Source organism: Scyliorhinus canicula, chromosome 6 (assembly GCF_902713615.1).
Source record: "Scyliorhinus canicula chromosome 6, sScyCan1.1, whole genome shotgun sequence".
Classification (NCBI taxonomy): Eukaryota; Metazoa; Chordata; class Chondrichthyes; order Carcharhiniformes; family Scyliorhinidae; genus Scyliorhinus; species Scyliorhinus canicula.
Window position 1 is genome coordinate 19,318,095 of NC_052151.1, and position 8,373 is coordinate 19,326,467.

Below are 8,373 nucleotides of genomic sequence, written 5' to 3' on the forward strand. Positions count from 1 at the left end.
ATTATTCCTACCAAAATGGATAACCTCACATTTGTCAACATTGTATTCCAACTGCCAGACCCTAGCCCATTCACTTAACCTATCCAAATCCCTCTGCAGACTTCCAGTATCCTCTGCACTTTTTGCTTTACCACTCATCTTAGTGTCGTCTGCAAACTTGGACACATTGCACTTAGTCCCCAACTCCAAACCATCTATGTAAATTGTGAACAATTGTGGGCCCAACACGGATCCCTGAGGAACACCACTAGTTACTGATTGCTAACCAGAGAAACACCCATTAATCCCCACTCTTTGCTTTCTATTAATTAACCAATCCTCTATCCATGCTACTACTTTACCCTTAATGCCATGCATCTTTATCTTATGCAGCAACATTTTGTGTGGCACCTTATCAAAGGCTTTCTGGAAATCCAGATCTACCACATCCATCGGCTCCCCGTTATCTACCACACAGGTAATGTCCTAAAATAATTCCACTAAATTAGTTAGGCACGACCTGCCCTTTATGAACCCATGCTGCGTCTGCCCAATAGGACAATTTCCATCCAGATGCCTCGCTATTTCTTCCTTGATGATAGATTCCAGCATCTTTCCTCATACCGAAGTTAAACTCACTGGCCTATAATTACCCGCTTTCTGCCTACCTCCTTTTTTAAACAGTGGTGTCACGTTTGCTAATTTCCAATCCACCGGGACCACCCCAGAGTCTAGTGAATTTCGGTAAATTATCACTAGTGCATTTGCAATTTCCCTAGCCGTCTCTTTTAGCACTCTGGGATGCATTCCATCAGGGCCAGGAGACTTGTCTACCTTTAGCCCCATTAGCTTGCCCATCACTACCTCCTTAGTGATAACAATCATCTCAAGGTTCTCACCTGTCATAGCCTCATTTCTATCAGTCGCTGGCATGTTATTGCTGTCGACTCTGACCACCTCTGCCACCTGCGCCCAGGGACAGCGAACGGCTGCGGCTGGCAGCCTCCTTCCAGGCCGAGGTACAGGGTCGCCCGTCTCTCCTCCACGGCATACAGCAGGGACTCAAGCTTGGCGTACATAAAACACGGGGCTGCCCTACTCGCTGCCATCTTGTTGGCTGGGATGGTGTGTGTTATGTGCAGCTGCAGCTTGTTGGCCTCCTCAGTGTGAATCACGAATCTAGCGAATCCCGCACCCTTTCTCATTGGAATCGATTGTGTTCCACGTGGCGCCGGTGCTAGGCCCTCAACAGCAGCAGAATGGGTCCAGGGCACTGCCAGCTTTTGCTGTCGTACATCTTCATGAATCCTGCCCTGGCGTCAACAGTTGGGGCGGGATTCTCCGCTTGCCGATGCCGAAATTGCAAAATGTAATTGGCAGAGAATAGCATCCGACGCCAAAATCGGGGCATGCGGCGGTTTGACACCAAATCGGAATGCTCCGCCACTCCGAAAATTGGGGCTGTGCGCCGCTCGCTGCACGGGGTGAAAGTACAGCGGACATATCATTAGCGGGCCCGACACCCTATTCTCCGGGGCCAGCGAGACTCGCTGCCTCCGAAGGGCCGAGTTCTGACTGCGTGGTTCACTTGTGCTCTCAAAAATTGTGAACCATGGCTGCTGAGCGAGAGAAAGAGAGGCTGCTGGGAACTTGTGGTTGCCTCAGGTGGGGGCCATAGTGGACATTTCGGTTAAGCCAAAATGCTGTCTGATTTGGTTCCAGGTTGGGAGTGTGGCTACCAGCACTGGGCTTGATGAGTGTTTGGCTAGCGGGGGATGGGAGTGCTGCCATGGCGAGGGCTCAGAGGGATCCAGTCGTGGACAACCTGGATTCCCAGACAGCGGAATTTTCTTTGGGCTACTTTAAATGGGAGTCCCTCCAGCTCTGCCCCTCCCCCTCTCGGGTTCACAGGGAAAACTTCGCCCTTACTCAGGTTGAGTTTGTCGCCCGAGGCAGCTCCACACTCTCTCAGGAGCTTTATGATTCCTTCCATGTGGCTTTGCCAGTCCGAGATGCAGAGGAGCAGCTCATCCGCATGGAGTCAGACTCTGCGCTCTCTGTCTCCACTTCGGATTCCCTTCCAGCTTCCCGTCGCTCTGAGGATGATTGCCGATGGCTCAATTGGCAGGGTGAATGGGAGCGGAGACAGCGGGCATCCCTGCCTTGTGCCTCTGTGCAGCTGGAAGTATTTAGAGCTGGTGCTATGAGTCGGTACGCTCGCCTTGGGGTCGTTGTACTGGAGTTTCACTCGTGAGCTGAACCCTGTCTCCAGCCCAGACCGCTACAGTACCTCAATGAGGTAAGTCCACTCGACTCTGTCGACGGCCTTCTCTGCGTCCAGGGAGATGATTACCTCTGGTGTTCTCTCCCCGGATGGAGTCATTATTACGTTGAGCCTGATGTCAGCAGATTTGCATATTCAAGGATACAGTTAGGCTAACTTGAATATGCTTGTGCTGGATTTGTCCGAAACGTGGGGCTTAACAGCCCCGTCTCGGAGATCCCGTTTAGCACTGGTTTCCACAAATGTAGACCAGGAATACCAGCATTTGGAGGGTTCATCCCAGCGATCGGGGGCCGCTGGGTGGTCGGGCTGTGGGCACGGTGGTATCCTGGCACCCCTGTTGCCATCCAGGCATTGTGGCACTGCCAGGGTGCTCAGACGGCACTGCCAGGCTAGCAGGGGCATTGTTGTGGTGCCAGCTTGGCAGTGCCAAGGAACCTTGGTGGCACCTTGCCCATGCTGGTGTTTGGGCCTGGGGGTGCCCTGCCCTTATGAGGCGGGGCGCGGAGGGGGGATGCGGGCATGAGCAACCCCCAATCGGTGTGTTGTGAGGGGGTCCGTTGCCACGGTGGGGGTCTCGAACCAGCATTCCAAGTTGCCCTTTGCAGTTTAGGAATATCCTGATATCTAACAGGGTTCACAACATTCAACCATATTATTTGGACCAAGGTCAGAGGGCAAGGCTGAAGAAATCGGACATTGATGAGCTTCCGGCTGTTCCGACTAAGAGAGTGGAAGAAAGGCCTTGGTCAGGCCTGCACTGCCATCTATTGGCCAGATGTGGGAATGGCGGCACACCCAAGGCCGGAATCGATTATGTGGAAAATGACTGATGTTGGAGACCTAAACCACAAACTCTGCCAGATTGTGAGGAGAAAAAATTGGATGATTAATTCAGGTGTGGGAACATATCGCTTTTGATATGGCCTGGCCTCAAGTTTACTAACTCTGGTTTGTCATATTCCGCGAGCTTCCATTGCATTACGTCCTGCCTCCAGTCAGCCACTCCCAACTTTGGCATTTGTTCATGGCGCAATTGAAAAGCAAATATAGATGTTTGGATAATTCTTGACTCTCAAACAGCCTTTCACCCAACACCAACAAGTTAGGTGTCAGCCGTGTGTGTGAATCAGAGGTTTCTGGGTTCATATCCAATAAGAACATAAGAACATAAGAACTAGGAGCAGGAGTAGGCCATCTGGCCCCTCGAGCCTGCTCCGCCATTCAATTAGATCATGGCTGATCTTTTGTGGACTCAGCTCCACTTTCCGGCCCGAACACCATAACCCTTAATTCCTTTATTCTTCAAAAAACTATCTATCTTTACCTTAAAAACATGTAATGAAGGAGCCTCAACTGCTTCACTGGGCAAGGAATTCCATAGATTCACAACCCTTTGGGTGAAGAAGTTCCTCCAAAACTCAGTCCTAAATCTACTTCCCCTTATTCTGAGGCTATGCCCCCTAGTTCTGCTGTCACCCGCCAGTGGAAACAACCTGCCCGCATCTATCCTATCTATTCCCTTCATAATTTTAAATGTTTCTATAAGATCCCCCTCATCCTTCTAAATTCCAACGAGTACAGTCCCAGTCTACTCAACCTCTCCTCATAATCCAACCCCTTCAGCTCTGGGATTAACCTAGTGAATCTCCTCTGCACACCCTCCAGCGCCAGTACGTCCTTTCTCAAGTAAGGAGACCAAAACTGAACACAATACTCCAGGTGTGGCCGCACTAACACCTTATACAATTGCAACATAACCTCCCTAGTCTTAAACTCCATCCCTCTAGCAATGAAGGACAAAATTCCATTTGCCTTCTTAATCACCTGTTGCACTTGTAAACCAACCTTCTGTGGCTCATGCACTAGCACACCCAAGTCTCTCTGAACAGCGGCATGCTTTAATATTTTATCGTTTAAATAATAATCCCGTTTGCTGTTATTCCTACCAAAATGGATAACCTCACATTTGTCAACATTGTATTCCATATAGCAGGATGTGAGCACAAAGATTTAGGTTGCCACATCAAACCGAGGTCTATCTGTCTCCTCAGGCAGATACAAAAGATCCTGTCGTACTATTTCAAAGAAGGGTTATCCCTGATGCCTCAGCCAATATTTATCCCTTGTCCAACATCACATATATGGCCATTATCAGATTATTTTTTGTGGGATCTTGCTGTGCGCAAATTGGCTGCCACATTTCCTCCATTGCAAAATTAACACTTCAAAGGTCCTTCGTTGGCTGGATTGTTCTGACTAATCTGCTGCACGATCAATTGCACGAAAGACTCAGATTGGTACAACTGTGGCTTTATTACAGTCAGATGCGTGGCCTCCTACTGCAGCTGGAGAAATGGCTGATCAGAAGGAGGACACGCATATTTATACGGCTCCTTGTGGGCGCAGCCAGCCGGCAGGGGCTACCGGTGAACCTGTAGTGCAGGTCCTACCTTACATCCCCTCATTCAGGAGCACACAGTGGTTCACCACAGAATCTTTACAGGGAAAGCTGGTGGTTTGATTTTGTTTTGATACCGCAGTGGCCCAGAGTTCCGCTGAAACGTGCTGCACCGATTTTGCCCCTTTCATTGTAAATAACTGCGCCCTCTGGTGGCCAGCAGACAGCGAGCTTCCTGGCCCTGCTTATTGTGCAGACATGAAATGAAAATCGCTTATTGTCACGAGTAGGCTTCAATGAAGTTACTGTGAAAAGCCCCTAGCCGCCACATTCCGGCGCCTGTTCGGGGAGGCTGTTACGGGAACTTGTTGGAACTTACGGAAAATTGGGGGAATGCCACTGAACGATGTGCAACCTTTAAAGAAAAACCCTCCAGCCTGCTGCTGAATGGCATGTTTGTACAGATAAGGAAGAGGGATGATGCTGGATTCTGTCGCTGCATTCCCTACAGCGGCCATCTCACCATTCAAAATCCAGGCCACGTAGTCTTGTCCATGGTTAAGTGTAGTCATTATAATCGAGTGCTTAACAAATGGAAATGTACATCTTTCCATGCCCCATATATAAACATTAGCATTAGAACATAGAACAGTACAGCACAGAACAGGCCCTTCGGCCCTCGATGTTGTGCCGAGCAATGATCACCCCACTTAAACCCACGTAACCCGTATCCCAACAATCCCCCCATTAACCTTACACTACGGGCAATTTAGCATGGCCAATCCACCTAACCCGCACATCTTTGGACTGTGGGAGGAAACCGGAGCACCCGGAGGAAACCCACGCACACACGGGGAGGACGTGCAGACTCCACACAGACAGTGACCCAGCTGGGAATCGAACCTGGGACCCTGGAGCTGTGAAGCATTGATGCTAACCACCATGCTACCGTGCTGCCCTAAATTCTCAGAGTTTAACTATCAACTCCTAGTTCCACCCTCCCCGCTATCCCCACCCTGCCGCCCCCTCTCCCCCCCAGCCCCCTAAAGATGAATAAAAACGAATGTAGGCCCCTTACAGTCGTAAACGCGGGAATACTGCACAATTGTAGTATTGTGTGGGACCAGGAGCCAGGGGTTAGGGGCTTTTTGCAGTAACTTAATTGAAGCCTACTAGTGACAATAAGCGATTATTATTATTATTATTATTATTTTTATGCGGAGAAGGCATGAGAATGGGGATGAGAAAAATATCAGCCATGATTGAGTGGCGGAGCAGACTCGATGGGCCGAGTGGTCTAATTCTGTCTTATGGCCTTATGTTCTTATGGTATGCAGCTTTGATGTCTATATCTGAGGGAGGATGTTCTGGCTATGGAGGGAGTGCAGCGAAGGTTTACCAGGCTGATTCCTGGGATGGTGGGACTGTCATATGAGGAGAGACGAAGTCGGTTAGGATTATATTCATTGGAGTTTAGAAGAGTTAGAGGGGATCTCATAGAAACTTACAAAATTCTAACAGGATTAGACAGGGTGGATTCAGAAAGAATGTTCCCAATGGTGGGGGAGTCCAGAACTAGGGTCATAGTTTGAGGATAAGGGAGAAACCTTTTCGGACTGACGTGAGGAGGACTTTCTTCACCCACAGAATGATGAATCTGTGGAATTCACTACCACAGAAAGTAGTTGAGACCAAAACGTGTGTCATTTCAAGAAGGAATGAGGTATTGCTCTTGGGGATCAAGGGATATGGGGAGGGGAGGCTGGATCAGGCTGCTGAACTTGATGATCAGCCATGATCATAATGACTGGTGTAGCAGGCTTGAAGGATTGAACAGTCTTCTGTTTCTATTCTCTATGTATGTTTCTGTGCATCTATGTAAGAGTGCGCGTGTTTGGGGGGTGAATATGTGTGTATGGGGTGAGCGTGTGAGAGTGTGTGTATGTGTGTGTGGGGTGGGTGTGTGAGAGTGTGTGTATGTGTGTATGGGGTGGGTGTGTGAGAGTGTGTGTATGTATGTATGGGGTGGGTGTGTGAGAGTGTGTGTATGTATGTGTGGGGTGGGTGTGTGAGAGTGTGTGTATGTATGTGTGGGGTGGGTGTGTGAGAGTGTGTGTATGTGTGGGGTGGGTGTGTGAGAGTGTGTGTATGTGTGGGGTGGGTGTGTGAGAGTGTGTGTATGTGTGTGTGGGGTGGGTGTGTGAGAGTGTGTGTATGTGTGTGTGGGGTGGGTGTGTGAGAGTGTGTGTATGTATGTGTGGGGTGAGAGTGTGAGAGTGTGTTTATGTGTGTGTGGGGTGGGTGTGTGAGAGTGTGTGTATGTATGGGGTGAGAGTGTGAGAGTGTGTTTATGTGTGTGTGGGTGAGAGTGTGAGAGTGTGTGTATGTGTGGGGTGGGTGTGTGAGAGTGTGTGTATGTGTGTGTGGGGTGGGTGTGTGAGAGTGTGTGTATGTATGTGTGGGGTGGGTGTGTGAGAGTGTGTGTATGTGTGGGTGAGAGTGCGAAAGTGAGTGTTTGTATGTGTCGGGTGAGAGTGTGAGAGTGTGTGTATGTGTTGGGTGGGTGTGTGAGAGTGTGTGTATGTATGTGTGGGGTGAGAGTGTGAGAGTGTGTGTATGTGTGGGGTGGGTGAGTTAGAGTGTGTGTATGTATGTGTGGGGTGAGAGTGTGAGAGTGTGTGTATGTGTGGGTGGTGTTGTGAGAGTGTGTGTATGTGTGGGGTGGGTGTGTGAGAGTGTGTATGTGTGGGGTGGGTGTGTGAGAGTGTGTGTATGTGTGGGTGGGTGTGTGAGAGTGTGTGTATGTATGTATGGGGTGAGCGTGTGTGAGAGTGTGTGTATGTATGGGGTGAGCGTGTGAGAGTGTGTATGTATGTATGGGGTGGGTGTGTGAGAGTGTGTGTATGTGTGTATGGGGTGGGTGTGTGAGAGTGTGTGTATGTATGTGTGGGGTGGGTGTCTGAGAGTGTGTGTATGTGTGGGGTGAGAGTGTGAAAGTGAGTGTATGTATGTGTGGGGTGAGAGTGTGAGAGTGTGTGTATGTGTGGGGTGGTGTGTGTGAGAGTGTGTGTATGTGTGGGGTGAGAGTGTGAGAGTGTGTGTATGTGTGGGGGGGGTGTGTGAGAGTGTGTGTATGTATGTGTGGGGTGAGAATGTGTGTATGTGTGGGGTGGGTGTGTGAGAGTGTGTGTATGTGTGGGGTGGGTGTGTGAGAGTGTGTGTATGTGTGGGGTGGGTGTGTGAGAGTGTGTGTATGTGTGGGTGGGTGTGTGAGAGTGTGTGTATGTATGTATGGGGTGAGCGTGTGTGAGAGTGTGTGTATGTATGGGGTGAGCGTGTGAGAGTGTGTATGTATGTATGGGGTGGGTGTGTGAGAGTGTGTGTATGTGTGTATGGGGTGGGTGTGTGAGAGTGTGTGTATGTGTGTATGGGGTGGGTGTGTGAGAGTGTGTGTATGTGTGGGGTGGGTGTGTGAGAGTGTGTGTATGTGTGTATGGGGTGGGTGTGTGAGAGTGTGTGTATGTGTGTATGGGGTGGGTGTGTGAGAGTGTGTGTATGTGTGGGGTGGGTGTGTGAGAGTGTGTGTATGTGTGGGGTGGGTGTGTGAGAGTGTATGTATGTGTGTATGGGATGGGCGTGTGAGAGTGTGTGTATGTGTGGGGTGGGTGTGTGTGAGTGTGTGTATGTGTGTATGGGGTGGGTGTGTGAG